This window comes from Narcine bancroftii, chromosome 1, assembly GCF_036971445.1.
Source record: "Narcine bancroftii isolate sNarBan1 chromosome 1, sNarBan1.hap1, whole genome shotgun sequence".
Lineage (NCBI taxonomy): Eukaryota > Metazoa > Chordata > Chondrichthyes > Torpediniformes > Narcinidae > Narcine > Narcine bancroftii.
In genome coordinates this window covers 257,619,897-257,644,266 of record NC_091469.1, presented here as the reverse complement: position 1 = coordinate 257,644,266, position 24,370 = coordinate 257,619,897, and the positions used below count along the sequence as shown (strand labels likewise).

At 43.3% G+C, this 24,370-nt stretch overlaps 1 long non-coding RNA gene across 2 annotated transcripts in view; it reads left to right on the top strand.

The window, feature by feature from the left end:
- LOC138742022 (uncharacterized) overlaps positions 1 to 24,370 on the top strand; it is a 51,012-nt gene that overhangs the window by 2,153 nt on the left and 24,489 nt on the right. The window contains exon 1 of one of the 2 annotated variants that reach the window (XR_011343937.1): positions 21,132 to 21,209. The exons of the other annotated variant lie outside the window; for it this stretch is intronic. This is a non-coding gene — a long non-coding RNA (uncharacterized lncRNA). Of the gene's footprint in view, positions 1 to 21,131; positions 21,210 to 24,370 lie in introns of those variants that run through there. 2 annotated transcript variants of the gene reach the window in all.

Below are 24,370 nucleotides of genomic sequence, written 5' to 3'. Positions count from 1 at the left end.
TTTGTGACATATGAAAAGTGAAATCTTTTCTGGGGGAGGCGGGGTGGGGGGAAATAGCGGTCACTGCAAAATCAGTTGACGCTTGCGAGTGGATTCGCAAATCCAAATGGAGAGGGGAGATGTGGTTGTCCGACAAGGGATAAAGGACAACTCAGGAGGTGAAGGGGAGATTGGGGATAAATAAGATAGAAATAGGAGAATAAGGAAAATGTTGGATGTTGTAGGAATGTTGTCTTATAAAGAGTTGAAAATAAGAAAACAGAAATGGAAAAGGAGGAAAGGTAATGATGGAAAAACGGAAAGAGAAGATAAACAAAATATAAAAGGGCTACGCTGAACTATATGTCTTTAAATATTAATGGAATACATAACCAAATTAAAAGGAAGAAACTACTAAATTTAAATGAATAAATGTATTCCATTAGAAAAAATAACAGATAGGTTAAGAAATAATATTGAAATATTCGAGCAAGTATAGGAGCCTTACATTAAATACAATAGCGAAAACCTACCGGGGACAAACAGTACCTAAGTTGATGGAAGGAGAAGGAAAGAAAAGAATGGACTCAGTAGAATTTCTGGTGTAATTTTGTTGAATGACAACATTGTCTGACTGGCTTAATGCAACCTAGATTGTATATCTAAAATGGATGAGGGGGGGGTGGGGGGGTGGTTTGGGAGGAAAGGGGGGGGGGGGGAGAAAAAGTCACTGTATATGTGTGAAAAAGAAATAGTGTATATCATGGCTAATGTGATTTATGGTGTGAAAAATAAAAAATTTAAAAAAAAAGATTTGTTTACAAAAGAGAGAACTGCAAACAAGAAGCAAGTGCAAACAAACTGAAATACAAAAAATAAATAATATGCAAAGAGAGTTCTTAAATTAGTCTCTGATTGAGTTGTTTAGATGTTTAATGGTAGTTAGGGAGCAACTGTTCGTGAGCCTGGTGGTACAAGTCTTGTGGCACCTGTACCTCTTTCCTGATGGCAGTAGCGAGAATTAAGCATGTTATGAGAGGTGTGGATCCTTGATAGTTGCTACTGCTCTCTGATGCCAGCATTCCATGTGGATATTCTCAATGGTGGAGAGAGTTTTGCCTGTGATGTACTGGGCTATGTCCCCTACCTTTTGCAGGGCTTTCCACTTCGAGGTCTTGGTGCCCCCATACCAGGCTGTGATGCAGCCAGTCAGCGAACTTTCTATTACACATCTTTCAAAAATTGCCAAGGTTTCTGATGTCACATTGAACCTCTGTAAACTCCTGAAAAAGTAGAGGCACTGACCTGCTTTCTTCATGATGACATTCGTGTGTTGGGTCCCGGAAAGATCCTTTGAAATAGTGACTCCCAGGAATTGCCCACACTCTCCTCTTCACCTCTGATCCCACCCAATGATCACTGCATGTAGCAACAATGGTTCCCATTGTTGAAGAAAAATGAAAAAAAAAAGAATGGTTGATGCAAAATCTTAATGTCTATAATCAACTATATGCATCTTTTGAGCTGGCCGGGGAAACTAAATTGAGAGGACACAGTCTCAAGATTTGGGGGAGTAGATTTAGGACAGAGATTAGGAAAAATAGTTTTTCCCAGAGAGTAGTGAATGTTTAGAATTCTCTAACCAGGGAAGTGGTTGAGGCTGCCTCATTAAACATATTTAAAATTCGGTTAGATAAGTTTTTACATGATAGAGGAATTAGGGGATATGGGGAGAAGGCAGGTAGGTGGAGTTAGGTCATAAATTAGATCAGCCATGATCGTATTGAATGGCGGAGCAGGCTCGATGGGTCATTTTTGGCCTACTCCTGTTCCTACTTCCTATGTTCCTATATGCTCCACACCTTAGGAAGAACGATGATAATGAGAGCTGATGTACCATGTAGAGCTGCAATGAAATGCTTGCAGCTACACAGGTGCGTAAAACACACCAATAAACAGTAAATTTACATTTAAATTTAAATATACAGCACGTTAACAGGCCAATTCGGCACATGAACCCGTGCCGCCCAATTCACACCCAATTAACCTACACCCCTGGTACTCTTTGAACAGTGGGAAGAAACCGGAGCCCTGGAGAAAACCCACCTAGACTCGGGGATAATGTACAAACTCCTTACAGACAGCGCGAGATTCAGACCCCGGTCCTGATCGCTTGCGCTATAAAGGCGTTGCGCTAACCACTATCCCAATCGTGCCACCCCAATAAATCAAAAGAATGCACTGTACCACAAGAGAAATAAATAACATAAACAGATTGATAAATATTCATGGTTGCAGTGGTGAAAAAAGGAACTGCTACTATAGTGCAGACCGAAAGGGACTGAGGGCTTGTCCACTGGACGGGCTTGAAGATAAAGATGGAATTTTAAAAACAAGGTGAGATTGACTAGGAATCAAAGTAGCACACTGAGCAACAAGTTAAAGGTGAGAGTTTTGGATGAGCCCCAGTTCTGAACAGTGCACTGTGACTTGTAGCCACAGGAGCACTGATAAAGGCAAGACAAGGGAGGCTAAAAGTAATAAAGAGATTATAAACATTTCAGCGGCACAAACAGCGAGACATCACGAGACAACACCAGTGCAAGTTCTGATGGAACAACGATGAGGTTCTAGGCAATATGAATGAAGGGAGCAAGCAAGCCAGGTTGTAATTGGCTGAGAACATGGAAATTGTCAAAGTCGAATGTTGCTTTCTGACAAAGAACTATTTGAAGGTGACCCCCTGCCTCCCAGTGCTCCTTATTTTTCTGTTTGGTTTTGATTCTTGGTCTTCCTTTGAATTAGTTCCCCCAGGCTGTGGCCTTCTGGAACCCCCAGCTGCAAGACTTCCAATCTGAATATTGCTGCTCGTCTCCATTTTTTGGCAAATATTGCAGAATTATTACATCTGTGGTGAACTTGCTCAGTGTAGAAGCACTTTCCATTTTATGAAGAAAATAGTTTATTTGATTACGTGTTTAAAATACGCTTACTAGTTTTTTCAGATCTCCTGATATATAAGCCAATCATTTTATTTTTGTAGAACGTTTTATTTCAGGAAATTGGAGCTACAGTTTGAATGCTGCATACAGGACAGGAGGAGGTCATTCAGCCCAGTTTAGCTAGTCTGTAAGAATGATCTAGTGAGTCCCACTCTGTCCCAATGGACCACTGAAGTTGGATTGGGGTATAACAATAAACTGAGTTGTGTCCTTCATTTACAAAGGGCTTCAGTGGGATATTACTCTGAATCAACTTGCTGCCTCAAAGCCTTTCTAATGTTTCAGCATTTCCTACCGTGTTATTCCTGGGGCAGCGCTGACAAAATCCCTGTGGTTACTGTAGCAAGCTTGCTTCTGATGGGAAGAATCCTATCAGGTACCTGCTGTGCGTATTTTCACGTTAGTTTTCTGGGTCAGAGCTGGGGCAAGGATTGAAAAGTGGTTGAAATCTAGCCTTGCCCTGAAGTTAAAAAATTTCCTCCCCTGTTTCCCATGATCTTTCTGTTGGGTAAAGGTCAGGTCAGAGCCATCAATGCCCTACAACTTTCGTCAAATTTCAATCGCAACAAAGATATTTGGATATGCTTTAGCAAAGAATGCATGACAGAGTGCATTTCGATTGAACTGCATGTGGGTACTTGACATTAAATGTAACCCAGAAACAATGAGGAGAAGTCTCCTTTTCTCTCCCAGATGGGCCTGAATGAGGGGTTGTAAGGAATGGCTCATAGTCCATAATTGAGCTAGAAATTCAAAGCATGTTCAAACAAGGAAAGTATTGACTAGGATTCACTCCACACCTGAAGCCAATGGGTTGAATTGGTGATGCTGCCAAAGCTGCTGTAACAGCATCGCTGCCGCTGGTGCAGACCCAGGAGAGCTGTGGACAGAGTCAGCGCCGCTCCAAAGGGTTCACCCACCCAGTCCGAATGCCAACAACTCTGTACAGGCTTTAAACAGCCTGCTAAAGGAGCTGACAGTGTTTGTAAGTAAATTCCTGCAACTGTGGAGGTCTGTGGCCAAGATGGAGGCACATTTTTTCAACAGTGGCCTCAAGGGCTTGCAGAACTCTGGGGAGCAGTGGACCAGCGCAGGGCACGAGAAACAGGGAGAGCACCCTCTGTTGAGAGGGAAAAGCAGAGGAGACGATTATACAGGGAAGGTGACCACAGCAGCGAACCTGCAAAGGGCTCAGCGGCTGAAAGACCCACACAACCTTTGGGCTGCTGGAGACTAGCTGATGGGACCCAATCTGGTTGCAGATATTGCAGGAGCACTGGGGGCGAATCCATGGACTCCCGGTGACTCTGAAGGGACTCTCTTTTGCTTCTCTTTCTCTCTTACTGTAAGGGGTGCCGGGTGACACTTAATGATGACTCCTTACTCTGACAATAAAGGAATCTTGAAACGTACCTATTTAACTTCATGTTTAGGTAAATGCCAGTGAACTACTTGATTTGATTCATGCCATTCACGTCAATGAGGAATCAAAGGGAATTATACTGTACAAGTATGAAGCATCAGGCGTGCTGGTGCAAAAGATCTTCAAATTACCTAAGTTGTGTTTGTAAATATGTAACAGTATCTTTCATGATGAGTTTGCCTTCCCAATTTCCCAGTCAGAGGGAATGGGACTGAAGAGATTGCTTTGCTGGGAGCCAGCATGGCCTCAAAGTGGCCTCTCTCTGTGCCAAAATAACCAAGTCAGTAAAGCAGGTAATATGATTGAAAGCTTTGGATCTTGTTGAGCATGGTTTGTAGATAATGGTACCTTGCAGGACAAGGAGTGCTGGGGGCAGGACTCTGCAAACATTGTCAGAGCATCTCCATCACACTCAGCAAACACATCGGCCAACCAAAGCATCCCCGAAAACACTGCCTGGTGAAAGACAGGGCATACTCAAAGTGCAGAAAGAAGGGACACTGCGCGAAGGTAGGTCGATTGCAGCCGTCTTCCAGTCCCAGCACCACCACTTTTGCAGTATGGGAGCTGCCATCTTGGCCGCCATCAGCTTTTGGGGACGGCCATGCCGCAACACGGGCTGCCATTTTGGACATTGCCAACTTTTGGGAATAAACACACCGCTGCAAAGGCACCGCCATTATGCTCCCAGACTATGAGTCAACACAGGTCAGACTATGAACTGACATTAGCCTGTGTGACGGTGGACCAAAACAGTCCACATCAACTCTCCCGATCTATGATGTACATCTCAATCAATGATCTGGTGACAAGATGCCTTTTCAATAGCAGGAGCACTGAGAGTTTTATCCACCCTGATACGGTGCAGCGTTACTCCCTTAAAGCAAAGGGAGTAAGCTATAAAGTTGCCCTGGCCTCAAAATCCCACGCACCCGAGATCCGCAGCTATGCTACCGTGACGCTGATCGTGCAGGGCATGACTTACAGGAACTTTAAACTCTTCATCATGTTGCAGCTCTGTGTACCAGTGCTGCTGGGGTTGGACTTTCAGTGCCACCTCAAGAGTGTCACAATGTAATATGACGGCCCTCTCCCCCCCCCATCATGATCAGCAACCTGCAGTTGATCAGCACTCCACTCTGCTCCCCCCCCCCCCACCCTGCCGGCCCAACCTACTCTCTACTCTCCGTATCGATCCCCCACCATTGTTTGCGAACCTCACTCCCAATTGTACAAACGGTAGACAATACAGTTAACAATATCATTAACAATATGCCACAATAGAAAAAAAATTATAAATAGATAAATATTCACAATTGCAATCATGTAAATATAGTAATTATATGTCAGTGCAAACTACAAGCTCAACGTTCAGATTTATTTCCAGAGTATATGCCTGACAACACAAACAAACCTGAGATTCTCAGATACTTTTTCTATTTATTGGTAGTGCAGAAAACTGTACTCATGTAATCAAGAGAGACATGTAAACAAATAAAAACTGTGTGACACAGAAATTAAATATTCAATAAGAACTAATGTGCAAATGAAGAGTCCTTCAGTGAGTCTCTGACTGAGTTTGTTGTTGAGGAGTCTGGTGGTGGGAAGGGTAGCAGCTGGCTCCTGAACCTGGTGCTGCTGCTCTCCGACAGCTGTGTCCCATATAGATTTTCTTGATGATGGGGAGAGTTTTGGGCTGTGTCCACTAGCTTTTGCAGGGCTTTCTGCTCAGCAGTATTGGTGACCCCAAAATGCAGCCGGTCAGCAGACTTTCCACGACACATCCATAGAAATTTGCCAAGGTTTTCAATGTCACAGCAAACCTCCGCAAACTCCTGAGAAAGTGGAGGCGCTGGCAGTGTCATTCAAGGGTTGAGTCCAGGAAAGGTCCTCTGATATAGTGACTCTTAAGAATTTTCTCACCCTCTCCACCTCTGGTCCACAATCAGCTGCTTGGTTTTGGTGACATTGAGGTTGTTGTTAGTGCACCATTCAGCCTAGTTTTCAATCTTCCTCCTTTATGCTGATTCATCACCCCTTTGTATACAAGATATTGGATATGACTAATATTGATGATCACTCTTCAAAATACTGCTGTACGATCTTATATACCTACATATGAGGTAATGCAAAGACCTGGCTTAAAGTTACATTGGGAAAGATGGCACTTTTGAAAATACAACACTCTCTCAGTGGAGGGACAGTGATGGTTAGTGAACTCAAAGACTGGAGTATAGATTGAAGCTACAAGCTACTGTCATCTCCATTACCAGTTGCTTAAGCCATCAGTTCTGAGTTCTGATACTGGAGCAAAACCAGCACTGTTCAACGTGCCTTTAAAATGTTTATACATTTTACAGTATCTTGGAGGAAGCATTTGGACACACTGCTTCTTTAATTGAATGAATGGCACAGTTAGAGCAGATTGTACAGAACTCTTTCGAGCCATGAATCCCTCCCTCTAGCAAAACTCCATAGCACAGGGTGTTCTAGTTACAGGATGAACTGTGGTCATTTACCTAGACCTTCTTCCGCAGTACCTTCCACATCAGTAATCTTAACCATCAAACAGAGCAAAGGCTACAGGTGCTTGGAACAACATGATTTTCATGTTCACAGGCATGACACACCTGAAATGGACTGCTGAATTATTTCAAATGTGCTTCAAAGATGTGACCTCTCCTTTGACTTTACTCACTTATTCCTGTATAAACAGTGCTGCTCATCTAAGCCCAGTCTATTCCTTCCCCTTTGTTGGATATGTGAAACGTTCTCTGTTTTAGTTCATCTGGGCTACACCTCCGCAACCTGGAACCTTTTAAATGACTTATGTTGTGGCTGCTTTTTGCTCTCACCCAGATCTCAAACAATTAATCAAGTTTTCTTCCATAATCCGCCCTTCACTCACTCTATTTCCTCTGTCTTTACTTCAGGACTTCGGTTCATGACCAGAAATTCATCATTGTGTTCACAGACTCCCACAGCTACTTTATCCCATCTCCTCCCTACCCTGCAGCTGAGCTGAGGTCAGAATGACCACGTGTCCTTAATCAACAGCAATGTCTGATCAGCAAAGCAAGTCTTTATTCCCCCAACTCTCTCCTGCTGCACCATTCAGTTTTACATAGGATTGGCTGAAATGAACATAGTTCCCCCGAAAGAAAATTTCCAGGACTAGTTTGAGCCCTATTGTATCACTTTTTTGTTACATTCAGAGTGATAAAGTTATGTATTGTGTGGTTGTGTTACACCTTTAACATCAAAACAGTTTAATACCCTTAACTTTGGGTAATAGGATCTTGGCCACCTGATACCAACATGGTATCAGGTGCATTGAAGATGGATATGATCAACAGGGGCAGTTTAGGTCTTTTGAGGGACTTAAAAATAAATATAATTTACTAAACAACTCATTCTTCTGCTATCTCCATGCCTGCTATCACAGAGTATAAAGCTAAACAGGCTAGAATAGCAAACAACAGCACATCCCCGTTGAATGAGCTCAATGTATTCTACACTTGCTTCAAGCAGACCAGTGAGCTAGTGACACACTTCAATTCTATTTAATTTAAAAAATTTAAAAGTTAAATATAGACATACAGCACAGTAACCAGCCATTTCAGTCCACGAGTCTGTGCCGCCCAATTACATCCAATTAACTTACAACCTCTGGTATTCTTTGAATGGTGAATGGAGGAAACCCATGCAAACATGGGGAGAACATATAAACCCCTTACAGAGAGCCTGGGATTCGAACCCTGGTCCCGATCGCTGGCACAGCAAGGGTAATGCGATAACCACTACTGTGCCACCCCTTGAACACACCCGTACCCATGGACACTGCTGCAGACATCAGATCAGCCTTTGGGTCTGTGAAACCACAGAAGTGATTTGGCCAGAGGGAGTCCCTGGATGTGTCCTCCATCAATTCCAGCTTTAACTGATTTTAGCTGATTTTCCAAGACAACCACATTAAAAGACTAATTCATGATAGTTTCCTTTCAGCAATCATCAGACACCTGAATTAACCCCAAAATCATAAAATAATGTTACCTTTGTTCCATACCATCTAATCTTTCTCCGTAACTCTGCACATTGGTACTGTATCCTACTGTTGGTCTATGAATGAGATGTCTACTGGTCTGCTTGCAAAACACCCCATATCACAGCGTCATGGTACATGTGACAATAAACTTGAGGGGTAACCCAAAGCCTAATCCTATGTTGTGCCAGGCTCTGGGACACCTTCCTTTTCATCTGGAAATCCAGGATGGAGCTGGTCCATCAAGTGGTGATGAAAGTCTGCAGAGAAAGGATGGGATCCAATATAACTCTCTTTGCACGAGATAGAACCACACACAAATTCTCACACACAGTTTCTTTCTGTCCCCTGGGGTTGTGTGGGATGGGCATGGCTTTGTAGCTGTATGAGGTTCCAGTCATTTGGATCTTGCCGTGCTGCCTGTCTCTGTTGAAAAGTTTCTGCATAAAAGCACTTTGACCACTGACCTATCAGGCAGTGATCAGCATGGACATCCTACAAGTCTGTGGGAGGATGTCACAGTGGCTCCTCTGGGATGGTTTCCTGAGCTGACTGGCAAAGACACTTGGCAAAATGCTTCATCAGCAGAAGTTACAGACAAGCATCAAGTCTTCAAGTGAATAGTACCCTCCTAATCAGACCTGCCTTGCATACACCGAGCCTCCTTCCAAATTCATGCTGCCCCAGAGAAAGTTGTGGTCCTCTTTGTGGCCTGTGCATTGGTCAAGAAGGTGAGGATAAGGATGCAATGGTCCTTATCAAAGTTCATCCCAAGTAGCTGTGTAACACAAGGCTCTATGATTCACGGATTGTTCCCGGGAACACGTATTGCGACTAACATCAATTACTGCTGGATGTTCACCAGCTCAGCAAAAGATCCACTTTTCCCACCACACCTTGGTCTCCCAGTACGATAAGGTGTCCAGAAGCAAATACTTGGGACCAGAATGTTGCAGGGTGCAGGTGTATGTGCTGTGGGATGCACTGAATCTCACCAAAGGCATTGTGGAGAAGGACCAGGGTCTAGGACCCTGCTCACCACATCAAAGAGTTGATTGCCATATTGTTTAAGGTGGTATTGATGTATTGTAAGAAAATGCATTGATTTGATGACACAACGAATACAGTGAAAGACCACTGTGGATTCTATTTCCTGCAATATACAATTATGAATAAATTATATATTTGAATTCATAGAAATAAGTGCAGAGGCCATTCAGCCCTTCAAGCCTGCTGCATCATTCAATATGATCCTGGCTGATCAAGTGATCTCAGTACCCTATTCTTGCCTTTTCTCCATTCTCCTTGATGCCTTTAGTCACATGAAACTCCCTTTTGAACAGAATGGGACCATTCAGCGCAGCTGTTTTGGCGCAAGTGATTTGGTTTGGCCAGTTTGGTGCAGCCCACTTTGGCGCAGACCTATTTCCGGGCAAAACTAATAAATAAGTAGTGTCAAGTAGTTATTACACGCATTAAAATGCCACCAACAATTTTGACAAAACGTGTAAAGGAAAAGTGCTCATACGATGGCTACATTGATAGATAAGTTGCTGATAATGATGTGAGAGGAAGGACATTTGCAAAGCTCGAATTCATGTTAGAAATGGTGAACTAGTGAAACAAATTAATGAACATTCGCATGCAGCTTCGGCATTGAAGGTGGAAAGAGACACCGTCATTTCAAAGATAAAAGTACGAGCTGCTGAAACTGTCGAGGGAACTGCACAAGTGATGAACGAGTGCCTAGAAAATTTGTCTGAAGCTTGCCAAGGAATGATGCCTAACAACAGAGCGCTAAAGAAAATGGTCCATAGGACAAGGAAAGAAATTACTGCTTACCCAGTAAATCCAAGAAATTTAGAAGAACTTGTAATTCCAGATAGCTTTAAAACATATTCTGTTGATGAATATAATGAAGAACAATTTTTACCGGCCGACAGTGGTAGCACCACCTGCAGAATTCTTATATTTGGAAGAAAAAGGACTGCCGAGTTTCTGAGACAAGCAATAAAGTTATATGTTGATGGAACATTCAAAATTTCCCCACCTCTATTTTCACATGTTATTTTAGGGGAAATACATAAAGGAGTGTTCCCAATGTTGATTGCTTTACTCCCAAATAAGTTACGAACAACATCTGATCAATTATTTGAAATGGTTTTGGAAATACAGCCTGAATGCTGCCCTGACATTATCAACTGTGACTTTGAAATTGCAAATTTCAAAATTTTACAGCAGCATTTTCCTTCTGCAGAAATCAGGGGATTTTTTTTCACCTGGCTCAAAATATGAGAAAACATCTTGTAAGTTTGGGACACTTAAGTAGGTATAACATTGACTCAGAGTTATCTTTGAGAGCTAAAAGGATAATTGGTCTTGCATTTATTCCGATTGAAAACATTGATGAAGCTATTGAGTAAAGTAACCACTGCTGGACTGGTTCGAGGATAACTATGTAGGTAGAAGATTATGCAGAGGAAATGGTAGGCGTCCACAGCTTTTTCCAGTTGTAATGTGGAATTTATATGAAAGAACTTTAAACAATGAAGACAGAACAAACAGTCATGCAGAAGCTGCTCACAGGAGATTATAATGCGAACTTGGAGTGGAACATCCAATTATTTGGAAATTTATTGACAGTTTACGAAAGTTCAGAGAGGAAGGGACATTTACCATGAGCATCTTGTAGCAGGGCATGATATTCCGTTGAAATTAAAGAAATTCAGGCAAGCAGACGCTTGAATACAAACTCTCGTAAGAAGATTTAGTGGGAGAAATTATGTTGAGTATTTAAGAGGGAATAGCCCATAATTTTGAATAACGGTCATATTTTAGATTTTTTGTAATTAAATTATCACTATCTTACATTTTTACTACAGAGAATAAACATTTTTTTAGTTCTATGTAAACATAATAAAGTGTTATTAATTCCCATCTTGGTTTCATTAATGCTTTTAACTGAGCCTGAATATGCACCAAAATAGTTCTGCGCCTAAATGGGTCTGCGGCAAATTGGGCTGTGCCAAACTGGCCGTGCCAAATCGCTCGTGCCAAAATGGCTGCGCCGAAAGGTCCTAAATCCCCTTTTGAATACTGCATATCAAATTAACTGGCCTCAACAAACTTTCTGAATTAGGGAGTTCCAGAGTTCACAATTTGGAGTGAAAAAGAATCTCCTCATCTGAGTCCTAAATGGCTTACACCTTTATCCTTCAATATGACCCCTTGTCCTGGATTTTCCAAACATTGGGAACATTCATCCTGCATCCAACCTGTCTGGACCTGTCAGAATATTATATGTCTCAATGAGATCACCTCTTATTCTTCGAAATTTCAGTGAGTCTAACCCGCGTCTATCCAGTCTTCATATGTCAGTCCTGCCAATCCAGGAATTAATCTGGTGAACTTTTGATGCATTCCCTCACTGGCAAGATTAGGAGTCCAAAACTGCACACAATACTCAAGGCATGGTTTCCATGCAACCACAGTAAGATCTCCCTGCTTCTACATTGAAAACCATATGCATATAATTTTCACTGCTCTGAATAGACTGTGTGCAATTCATTCCCTAGACTTGAACCTCTCTGGTAGTGTTTGACAGTGGATTCTGAAGGAATTCTGGATGCAATCAGTACAATTTTGAAGATGGAGTTTTGCATTTTCAGTTCAACTAAGCCATTGAGGTTAAAGATTGCTGAAAGGAGCTGCTTGTTGATGGATGGCAGTCCCAGATAACTTGTAAGATAGCTGGAGACTCGAACTGTAAATCAATCTTAATTATTACAATGTCAACATATATTTACAAGCACCGGGAACTGATCACGCAAAGAGATTTCATTTTAAACTCTCAACTCAGTAAATATTTGTAAAGACTCTCTGTACTAAATTGACGTGACTGTTGAGACAATTGTGGTCCGGAATGCCAGGGTTAGGTAGCTGCCTCCAGTCATGTTCACAAGCAGTTGTGGTTGTGCTATCTCTACATCAGCCTTCAGGTTTCGAATTGGATGGGAATGATTTGGAGGAGCTGAAAGCAATCAGAGGTCATTCATTTTGTTCAATTCTCCCAACCAAGCTGAGGATGACAGATTGCTGTGTTCAGATTGATGCATATCTTATCGACAGGATGCTGGATCCAGCCTAAACACCCGTAGAGTTGAAACAGGTCAGGAGCCAGCTCAGCAGCAACTGCAAGGACAGCAGGTCTGTGCAAGAATATTGATAGAGCTGGGAAGAGGGAGGCGAACTCCAAAGCCTGCTCTCCCTGGCAGGTCACAGGGATGGGAACTGAAGACAAATCAGCCTTTATCATATTGAACAGTGCCGGCTTGAGAGACTGAGTGGCCCACTCCCACATCCTTGTGTGGCAACATGGTGTTTAATTTAGGAAGAGAGTCCACCCTCAGAGGAAGATGTACTGTCACGCTGGAACGGTCTCCACTCCTCAGACCTCTTCAGGCTTCTGCTTCTGATTTATAATGTAATCTATAATCAGGTTTATTTTTTTATTTCTCCTTCATTCCAATGCGTCTCCTTCCTTCCAAGCAGTTAAGCACTCTTTGCCCTCTCTTTGAGAGGACCAGCAGCGTCATTGTCACCTAGCCCATCTTTGTCTACATCGGTGGTTTTCAAACTTTTTCTTTCCACTCCCATTCCACCTTGAGCAATCCCTGTGCCACAGGTGCTCGATGATTAGTAAGGGATTGGTTAAGGTGGTACGTGGTGGAAAGAAAAAGTTTGAAAACCACTGTTTTCATTATATCTAATTGACTCGATATGTGAATAGTTTCATAACTCCAAAGGAAATGGGCCAATGACAATTTTTCTCAAGCAAAGTATTTCAGTAACAATTGAGTCTAGAGCAGTGATTCTCAATCTTCCCTTTTCACTCACATCCCCCCTTAAGCAATCCTTTACTAATCACAAAGCACCGATAGCATAAGGATTACTTAAGGGGGGATGTGTGTGCCAGTTGAGGTTTATCGCTTCACTCTTTGAGGGAGGTGGTACCCCCTCCTGAGCACAAATTGGACTACGCACGTAGGAGAAAAGATAGCAGGAGAGTTTATAAATAAATGGGACATCACATTGATATCAGGGTAAAAGGATAACCCTTTATTAAAACATGTAATTCAGACATGGCAAAAAATAAATCAACATGTTGGACTAAAGGTGGGGATATCTCCTAAAATGCCCTTGACCCAGAACAAATTAATACCTACGACACTTGATGATAAGATCCTGGACACCTGGTGCCAGAAGGGGATCAAGTATATCAAGGATTGTTATGAACAAGAATATCTCATGTTATTCGAACAGCTAAGGAATAAATATGTTTTGCCGAATAAAACTTTTGTCTGTTATCTTCAGCTAAGATATTAAGGGATAATTTAGGATCGTCTATGGTTCTATTCGTGTGTAGTGACATGGAGATTCCAATTCAAAAGAGGAATGTGCATAAGTTTATCTCTGCAATATATATCCTATCCCAAAGTGAGGGCCCAAAGTCAGGGTTACACAGGTCGAGGGAAAGGAGGGAATTGGACTTGGGCACAACAATCCACAAGGAGTGGTGGTCAGATCTGTGTCTGGACAATGTGACAACAGTTATTAATGCCAGATACAGGTTGGTACAATACAATTTCCTGCATCAACTGTACCTCACACCACAGAAACTACATAAATCTAAATCAGAAATCTTGGAAATGTGCTTTAGGTGTGGTGTGGAGGTTGGAACCTTATCCACTCAACCCGGCTGTGTATAAAGGTGAGCCGGCTGTGTATAAAGGTGAGATCCTTCTGGGATGACCTTGGGGACATTCTGAAACAAATGACAAAGGTGGATTTTCCACAGGATCCAGAATTGTACCTTCTGGGAAATACTATGGGCGTGAATGCTAAACTGACCAGATACCAAATTCAGTTTGTGAAGGTCGCCTCATCGGTAGCCAGGAAGTGTATAGCAGTCACATGGAAGTCCAACTCCCAACTAAATATTACTCAATGGAATTCAGAGTTACAGAGTTGTATTCCCCTGGAGAAAATCACGTACAATTTGAGGAAGAAATATGGCACATTCATTAGGGTGTGGCCATCTATCTGCAGCACAATGGTGCACAGCTGTAATTATAACCCCTTTAGGTAAAGTGAATAGAACAACCGTGCTAGAGATCTGTGAAAGGGATCGTGGTGCAGGCGACGAGCTCTTGTATTTTGTTCCTTATCCTTTTATTTTAGGTTTCTATGGGTTCTTCTTAAGTTCCCTTAAAGGTTTTTGACTTTAACAATATATTATTTGTATTTGTTTAATTTATATCATCTTTTCTTTTTTGTATTAGGGTACAGGAGGGAGGGGAGAGTGGTAGGGGATAAAATAGACTCTGTATGATATACACTATTGTTGGGAAAAATGTATTGCTTATTTGGATTTATATGAGTCTTTGAAAATCAAAAATAAAATATTCACAAAAAAAGGTGGTATGTGAGTGGAAAGAAAAAGTTTGAAAGCCACAGGTCTACACCCTATCACAGGCATCTCCCTTGTATGCTGCACCCTCCCCGCGTTGTTTTCCCCACTTTTCCCAGTCCCCATTGGGCTGATTACCTCCATTTCTCTCTCTATGGATGCTGCCTGATCTTCTGAGCATGTGTGATCTGCTCTGCAGGTGTGGTGGATGATGTCAGGGTGGCTAAGTTCGAAGGCTTAAAATGGTGCAGAAGTAAATCAATGGCAGTGCTGGAAATAATGAGCAAATCAGGCAATATCCAAGGAGAGAGAATAAAAGGGTCCAACACCTTTTGGTAAGAGATTTCATTATTTCATATTTGCATATTTTCTTACAACCTGCAGACTCTGTTGACTCCTGGAGCAATCCCATCGATCCTATTTATCACTAACGTCTCTGACATAATCTTCCTCCCAGGCCCATTAGCTCCCACTGACACCCTCCCACCAGCACTCAAGGCAGCTCATGATCACCAAGTAACATACCAACCATTCAAAACCAGCTACATTTCTGTAACTAATAGTGGTGTCAAATTGGTAAAAGGTTTCTCTGAATAAAAATGAGAAGTAATTTAGAACAAAGAGCGTAAGTGAACTGGCAACACAAGACGGAGTTACGAACAAGAATGGAAAAAGTACCTCAAGCAGAAATTCATCTTCAACTCACTACCAAGAATTGCTGTGAAACAAAAAAACACACAAAATCTGCAGGTGCCGGGAATCTTGAGCAGAGAAAAATTGCTGAAGGAACTCAACGGGTGGAAATGGACAGTCAACGGTTCAGGTCTGGACCATTTGTTCCTGAGAGCCTTTGTTTTGATCACCTTTTGCCATGCCGTTAATACTTAGTCTTGAGTAATTCCATCCCTTTCTTCATGACTTATGGTTCAAAGAAAAGTTGCCCTAAAGATTCCATTTAGCTGTTAAAATATTAATGATGAGAAATTGCACCCCTCTCTATTCCGTACAAGTATTCCATCTCTTAATAAAATAAGGAACTTTGTTTTAAAGTGAGCACATTTTAAATGTGAAAAGAGTACGGCAGATCAACTTTAAGACTGACAGCAACCTCAGGCAATAAATATCATTAAGTCAGAGCTGAAGAATTAATCACAATTTGGCTTGTTGATGGGTTTGGATTGCTCTAATTTCGAGCCCATTACACATCTGTAGTTAATCCCTTGTGTGCCGATCAGATGGCCGATTGTTAAGGGTTGTTAGTGATCAATATGACCCAGATGTTTCCATTTGTTAACCTTTTCATTAGAGAAATTCTTGTCTCCTTACAAAATGAGGTTGTAGTTCACTTAGTTACTTCATTTGAGTATTAAACTTGAAACCCATCGTGTGTTGCACACTGCTCAGCAAGTTCTTTGATTCTGAGAATGCATCCTGAATGTATGCATTTACCCTATCACTCTGGGTAGAGTCTACGGTTAAAATTATAGTTGCAGAGTCACCCACTGAGGGTGCACTGATCATCAAACACTTACCTACAATAATTACACAATAAACCCACATTAGTCTCGTCAATTCTCCCCAGATTCTACCACCCACCTACATGCCAATTAACCATCCATGCTGTGTGGCTTTGGGATGTGAAAGGAATTTAAATCACCCAGATGTATTGTCAAAGAACATACGTGGCATCACGTAAAACCCTGAGATTCTTTTTTCTGTGGGCCAGGCAGAATTACCACTTATTGATAGTGCAAAAAAACACTGTACACAATGTACACATGTAAACAAATAAAGAAATGTAAACAACTGATTTGCAATACAGAGAGGAAAGAAAAACAAAGTTCAAAAGTAAGACTCTTTAAATGAATCTCTGATTGAGTTTATCATTGAGGAGTCTGATGGTGGAGGGGCAGCAGCTGTTACTGCACCTGGTGGTGCAAGTCTTGTGGCACCTAGACCTCTTTCCTGATAGTAGAAGTGAGAATAGAGTGTGTACTGGGTACTGTGGATCCTTGATGATCACTCCTGCTCTCTGATGTCAGTGTTCCTGAAAGATGTTCTCGATAGTGGGGATAGTTCTCCCTGTGATGTCCTGGGCTGTGTCCACTAACTTTTTCAGGGCTTTATGCTAGGGGTATTGGTGTCTCCATTACCAGACTGTGATACAGCTGATCAGCACCCTTTCCACCATGCATCCATAGAAATTTCCCAGGGTTTTCGATATCATACCAAACACTCACAGGAGGAATGTACAAACTCCACACAGACAGATCTGGAGTTTGGAGAGAACCAGAGCCTCTGACACTGTGAGGCACCTATTCAAACTGGGCTTGGTCCTGTTGCTTGGAACTCTATCCCTGCAATCTTTTCGCACTTGCATCTTACATGTTTCTTCTGTTGTACTAACTGATTCCACTTCATTTTCTAATCTCTCATTTCCTCGGCTTAATTCACCCTCCATCACGACCTCAGATCTGCCTGGAATTCTTCCCTGGAACGTTTTACATAAATCTAAGTTCTTGAGCATGATCCCTGGACCCTCAGTCTCCACCACTCTCAAATACGATAAGCATCAATTCCAAGTCAAAGGCACCTGACTTGGAAGCTCCCTTCTTCTTCTTCAGCTTTGCTGAGGATGAACCTTGGAACTCTTAACCCAATAGCACGTTACACTCAGTGTTAGTGTTCCTTTCAGATATCCAGATAGCCACACCACAGAGCTGAGCACAAAGATCAATGTATTGCATTCTGATTGGTTTTATATATGTTACAGCCATTCTGCACCACAGTTCCAAGGAATACAAAATATAGCTTCTGGCTATGATGGATTGACTAACATTCCCAGGTGCTCAGTGTTGTGGGATTGGTCCAGATCGCTTGTTATAATTTGTATTAAAATATATTTCCTCACTTTACCCTTAATTTGGTTAGAGTTGATGGTATAATTCCACCTCCCCCCCACGATTATCTTTGCTCATATCAGTTTCCCTATACAGTACTGACCCATTCACTTCATCACATTTCATTTATATCATAACCTTGCACAGAAACCAATTTATAGTTCCTCCCTGGTGAATCTGCGCTGCACCCACTCCAAGTTCAATCTATCTGCAGAACGGTTGTTGTAGTGGTTAGCACAATGCCTTTACAGAGCCAGCGATCAGGAGCAGGGTTTGAGTCCCACACTGTCTATAAGGAGTTGGTACCTTCTCCCCATGTTTGCATGCGTTTTTCCTCGGGGCTTTTGTTCCTCCCACTGTTTGAAGCGCACTGGGGGTGTAGGTTAATTGGGTGGCATGGAATCGTCACCTGAAATGGCCTGTTACCGTGCTCTGTGTATGTTTAAATCTTTTCTGAGAGCATTGCTCACGATTGAACAGAGTGTTCCATACATGGTCAATCTCTTTTACCAAAGAACAACATTATCCCCTTCGTATTCTACCCTTGTCCTGAATACCTTTTATGTTTGCTTTGGTAAATATCCCCAATAGTTTAGCAATGGACATGCAAGAATTTTTAATAATCCATCTCTTCTTTGGCTTGGCTTCGCGGACGAAGATTTATGGAGGGGGTAAAAAGTCCACGTCAGCTGCAGGCTCGTTTGTGGCTGACAAGTCCGATGCGGGACAGGCAGACACGATTGCAGCGGTTGCAAGGGAAAATTGGTTGGTTGGGGTTGGGTGTTGGGTTTTTCCTCCTTTGCCTTTTGTTCGTGAGGTGGGCTCTGCGGTCTTCTTCAAAGGAGGTTGCTGCCCGCCAAACTGTGAGGCGCCAAAATGCACGGTTTGAGGCGTTATCAGCCCACTGGCGGTGGTCAATGTTGCAGGCACCAAGAGATTTCTTTAGGCAGTCCTTGTACCTTTTCTTTGGTGCACCTCTGTCACGGTGGCCAGTGGAGAGCTCGCCACAAACCTTTGTATGTACCTCACTATTTTTTCATCCTGGTCAACGAAATTTGTCTGACCCAACTGGTATAACAAGGCAAAACCACGGTTTATTCCACCAGTCAGAACACATTCACTTCATCTGTCTCAATAGATATTTAGACCAGACCACAAGTGTGCAAATCTTTCCCTGAGAAGAATGGGGATTAGCCAAGGTTTGGTTGAATAAAGCATTGGTTGAAAAGCTCCTGAAGGACCATTCAGGATTAGTCAGGGTTTCATTGAGTTTCCATTGCAAAATTAGAATCCGAATTTATTGTCATGAACACATCACAAAATTTGTTGTTTCACAGCAGCATCTCTGTGCAAATATTGTTGTAAATTACATTTCAAAATAAACAAATAGTGCAAAAAAAGGAAGTAAGGTAGTGTTCATTGTCCATTCAGAAATCTGATGGAAAAGGAGAAGAAGATGCCTTTGTGCTGTTGGGTGCTTGTCTTCAGGTTCCTGTATCCTTCCTGATGGTAGCAGAGTGAAGAGGGCATGGCCTGGGTGGTGAGGGTCCTTGAGGATAGATGCTGCTTTCTTAAGAAGTTGCCTTTTCAATGCCCATGAACAACATGAACTTTGTCAGAGTTAAAGAGATATGCAGTGAGGAGTAAGGCCTACAGATCTTCGGAGTCTGCACAAGCCACCCAGCATCTAATTATAACCCAGTAATCCCTCACTCCTGTTAACTTCCCCCAGACAGTACCCACAACTCTGAACTAGGGGCATTTTACAGTGGTCAGTTAACCCAGGGGAAACACACAGATTTTATGTACACTCCACAGGACGGCACTAAAGATTAGGGTTTTGAGGTGATACACCACTAGCCTACTGCAGGGGGTGACCTGTGTACCTGCAGAAAGATCACTGGAGGACAGACCACACCTGGCTGTCAACCAGCTGACCTGAATGGACCAAGGCCCACCTGTTCGGCTGCCAATCATCCACTGGGCTATAAGGAACATCCGGCCCCTCAAAGTCAGTCACACAGAGTTGCAGCTAACTACAGCAGAGATTTTAAGTAGAATAAAGCCTGTTGTTCAGTCTTCTGAATCTTGTGTCTGCTTACTGTCACTGGGTTTCTAGAGCTATGAGCAACAGCTCTATCAGTTAGGCCATTGTTTTGCTCTTTAGGTTGGGGACATCCATCTACAAAAGTATAGGCTCATTAGCCTGAGAGAACCAACAAGAGGGTGAAGCCAATTTGAACTTGCCCTTAATTAATCAAATTGCATCTGTCTGTGGGAGAGACCAGTGCACAGCTATTGTGGTGTCAGTCCCACTTAGGATGTTCCATCAAGCGCCATCGTGCAAAATCAGAATTAGAAGTTCGGTATTGGGCCCCCATATGTCACTCTGGGCCATTTAGTTACAGGAATGTATTCCTTGTGTATTAATCCATGGTCAGTAGGACAAGGGATTGTTCTGGATCTAATAATGAATACAAGCCAACGCATGACACACCTAAAGATCAAATGGCAATCCTGTGAAGCTACATTCATGCAAGATAGTAAAAGCAGCACTCCGTGGATGGAGCCAAGTAATCTCACGCTGCAGCTGTCATGCTTGCCTTTCCTGTCAAGGTGGAAGGATGACATCCAAAGATGATATAGGGGATGGTGGAAGAGTGTGAAGTCAGGTTAATTTTGGGTAGTACAAAGGAAGGAAATTTCTAAGCACAGAGACCAAGTCTCTGACTCAATGAAATCTGGACTGAAGTAATAAACCAAAGTCTTTTTTAGCAGCTTTTCACGAGGCAGTCTGGTTTCCCTCACCCATGACAGAATTAAAAGCTAATATAAAAACAAATGGCTGCCCTAATTTGAATGGAGGGTAATTGAGTTGGACAGCTTCACAATAAAGGCGATTCTTCCCACATCTTATGCATCGCAAGCAGCGGAGCACTGGGGAAAACTGTTTGATTTACACTGTGGTGCAGTGCGAATGGAGTGGGAGGGGGGAGGAGAGGAAGGAGGTGACTATAGAAGTAGACGTCATTGCTCTTCAAAAACCCCCTATTTCTTTCCGTCTTGGCAGCTTCACAATGTGACACTGACAAATCGACACTAACTGCACAGGGGAAGCCGAAATGCAAGTCATGCATGAGACATTTCTGTTTTGTTCCTAATGGGCTCTCTCAAGATTATTGAGCAGAAAGTTTACTCTCAGGGCAGGCTTTGCACTTGATCAGTGATCCGCATGGGACAGGACTTAACCTCGTCACAATGGTGGGTGGTGGGGGAGGGGCAGTCACTTCACCAACAAGAAGACCACCAAGCAAAAAGGCACTATGCCATTGGTGTTCCCCAGCAGGGACAAGTACACTGGGATGCCTGATGCCAGGAGGGACTTCACTTTAAGGTATGTTCAGTGGGCACGTGCAGTGTACACTTGCCTTTTGAGCTCTGGAGGGAAGCAGTAGGGAACAATGGCCGAGGAACACCACCTCCATTAAACATTTCCTTGGTGGTGTCCAATGGGAAGTTTCCTTCACCAGGAGCAGAGGCAGCAGGCAGAATGGTGCAGCTGTTAGAGATGCTGCCTCACAGCGTAGGACAGGGGTGGCCATCTTTTAATTTTAATTTAGACATACAACACGGTAACAGGCCATTTTGGCCCACGAGTCCATGACGCCCAATTTAACCTACATCCTTGGTACGCACTCGTGGGCCAAAATGGTCTGTTACCGTGCTGTATGTCTAAATTAAAAGGTTGGCTACCCCGGGGTAGGAGCTCCAGGTCCCATCCTGACTGATGGTATTGTCTGTGCGGATCTCTCACATTCTCTGCGGTGGTGTGGATTTCTCCCAGATGTTCTAGATTCCTTCCATATCCCAAAAATCTGTGGATTGCAGGGTTAGCTGGCTACTGTAAAGGGCCCCTTGTGTATAGGTGAGTCGTATAATCTTGAGGATGGTGAGGGGGGGGTGAGGGGGAGGAGATGATGAGATGATAGAATAATTACAGGATTGGTGTGAATGGGTGCTTGATGGTCTGTGCACTCCGAAGGGGGTTTTATGCACAAAAGCTGCATTATCGCCTGCTGATGTTTCAAAAAGAAAAGGCGAATTTACCTTTTATGCAGAGGACATAAAAGGGCGGATTGCACGGTCCTTTTACGCAGAGGAGAAGGAGGCATGGTGCTGCCTGCCACCGTGACGTGGAAGTGGAAACGCCCGAAACACAACAATGGTGACTGAGGAGCAGGTATGAGCACTAGTGGAGATCTGTTCAAGCAGTCGTAGAACTCAGGCAGATCTTCTGCACATTGTAATTTCCTTATTCGCAGATGCGTACTTTAAAATTTTGCTCTTGGGTTGTGGGCTGATGACATAATTGCCCTTTGGAGCCGCTTTCAGTGGAAATCCTTTTACGCAGGAGGTGGAGTGGCTTCGCTCTACCTCTGACATTACCACCCTTGGCAGAGGATCGCACTGGACCCACCAATCCACCTTTGGACCTTTTATGTAGGTAAGTGAAGCATTTTAAAGGCAGAGAAAATCTGTTTTTACAATTTGCTGAATTTCACGATAAAAAGGCTTTCAGTGGACTGAAGGGCCTGTTTCCAGAAGGTTGCAAGTTGGCCCTTGGTCAGGTGACAGTGTACTGACCTGAGGATACATGCTCCATCACTCCAACAAGTCTAAAGCCGAGTGTCAACAGCAAGGCCGGGTGTCAACACTGAGGCCCTTGGTCAGGTCTGCCTCAGGCCTGAGGTCAGATGCGCACGCATGCCTAAAGTCCAGTGTACACACACTGAGCCAGGAGGCAACACTCCGAGCCCACACTGTGTGCACACGTGCAGTTCCGAGATTGGGTGAGCACATGCAGGACAGATGCTAGGTCACATAGGCAGGCCAGAGGTATGGGCTTGGATAAGTTCAATATCATCCAATTTTACAAGTACAAACAGACAAAACAGCGTTCTCGGGTCCTTGGTGCAAAAACATGCAAACACACATCCAGACATAACACACATACAGACAAACAGTATGTACATGGTACATATATATGAATATAAAAATAAATAAATATTTTAAAATAAATAGTAGAGTCTCTGAGGGTTTGTTTGAGCAGTTCAACAGTCATTAAGCAGTCTCACTGCCTGTGAGTAGCTGTTTCTCAGCCATGGTGCAGGTTCTGATACTTCTGTATCTCTTTCCTGATATTAGTAGCTGGAAGATGCTGTGTGCATGATGGTAGGGGTTCTTAACAATTTTACCCTCTTCAGACAATGATTCCAATAGATCAAGTCAGTTGGAGGGAGGGAGGCCCCAGTGATCCTCTCATGGTCCTTCAGGAGGAAGTCAGGGGAACTTGATCCAGTCCTCATTGAGGGCTCAGTAGTAGAGAGGGTCAAGAACTTCAAATTCCTGGGTGTCAACTTCTCCAAGAATCTGTCCTGGATCCAATCACAAAGGCGGCTCGCAATCAGCTATATTTTGTGAGGTGTCTGAGGAGGTTCGATATGTCACTGAAAACTCTCAATAACTTCTATAGGTGTACTGTGGAGATCATTCTGGTTGGTGGCATCACTGCCTGGTATGGAGGCGCCAACTCTCAGGACAAGAAAAAACTCCACAAGTTTGTGAATTTGGCCCACGACATCACGGGAATCAGACTTCACTCCATCAAGGACATCTGTAAGAGGAGGTATCTTAAGAAAATAGCCTTTATCCTCAAGGACCCCCACCACCCAGGCCATGCCCTCTTCACTCTGCTACCATCGAGAAACATATACAGGAGCCTAAAGACGAGCACTCAACGGCACAAGGACAGCTTCTTCCCCACTGCCATTAGATTCCTGAATAATCAATGAACCAAAGGCACTGCCTTACTTTTTGTGCACTATTATTTATTTATTTATAGTAATGTTGTAAGATGGTTATAGTATGAATGTTTGCACTATGACGCTACTGTAAAACAACGAATTTCATGACTTGTTCATGACAATAAATTCTGATTCTGATTCTGTGGATGACCTCTGATCCAATGCTCTACAGGAGGAGTGGCCAAACTGCTGTTAGCAAGCCACATGCAGCTCTTTGACATTCAATGCATGGCTCACAGAAATAAATTGGCTGGAGGTGATAGCAACACTCCTGAAGCTGCCTGGTAACTCAGAATCCCTGCAGCCAGACAAGGGGGTTCCGGGACGGTCACAGCCCAGACTGTGTGACAAGGAGAGGGAAAAGGGAGTGGGCACTAGAGGAACACTCCTGCAGAGGAGCAGAGTGAGCAGTGCATGCCGGAGTTGGATTCTCCTTGTTCGGGTCGGGCTGCACCACAGTAGAGCACCGCCAACTGTGGGGTGTGTAGTAGGAGGTCCAGGCAAAGCTGAGGGTCCTCTGCAGGGAGCGGGTGCAGGGGTTGGGAAGCTGGGGCTGGGCCAGGAGAGCTCTGATGAGGCATAGCCTGTCCCAGAGGTGGGGTGTCTATCCAAGGCACTCTGGTGGGGTGGGGGGGAAGCAAGATGATGGAGACAGAGAGGAGAGCTTGGAGGAGTCCCCAATGATTACCTC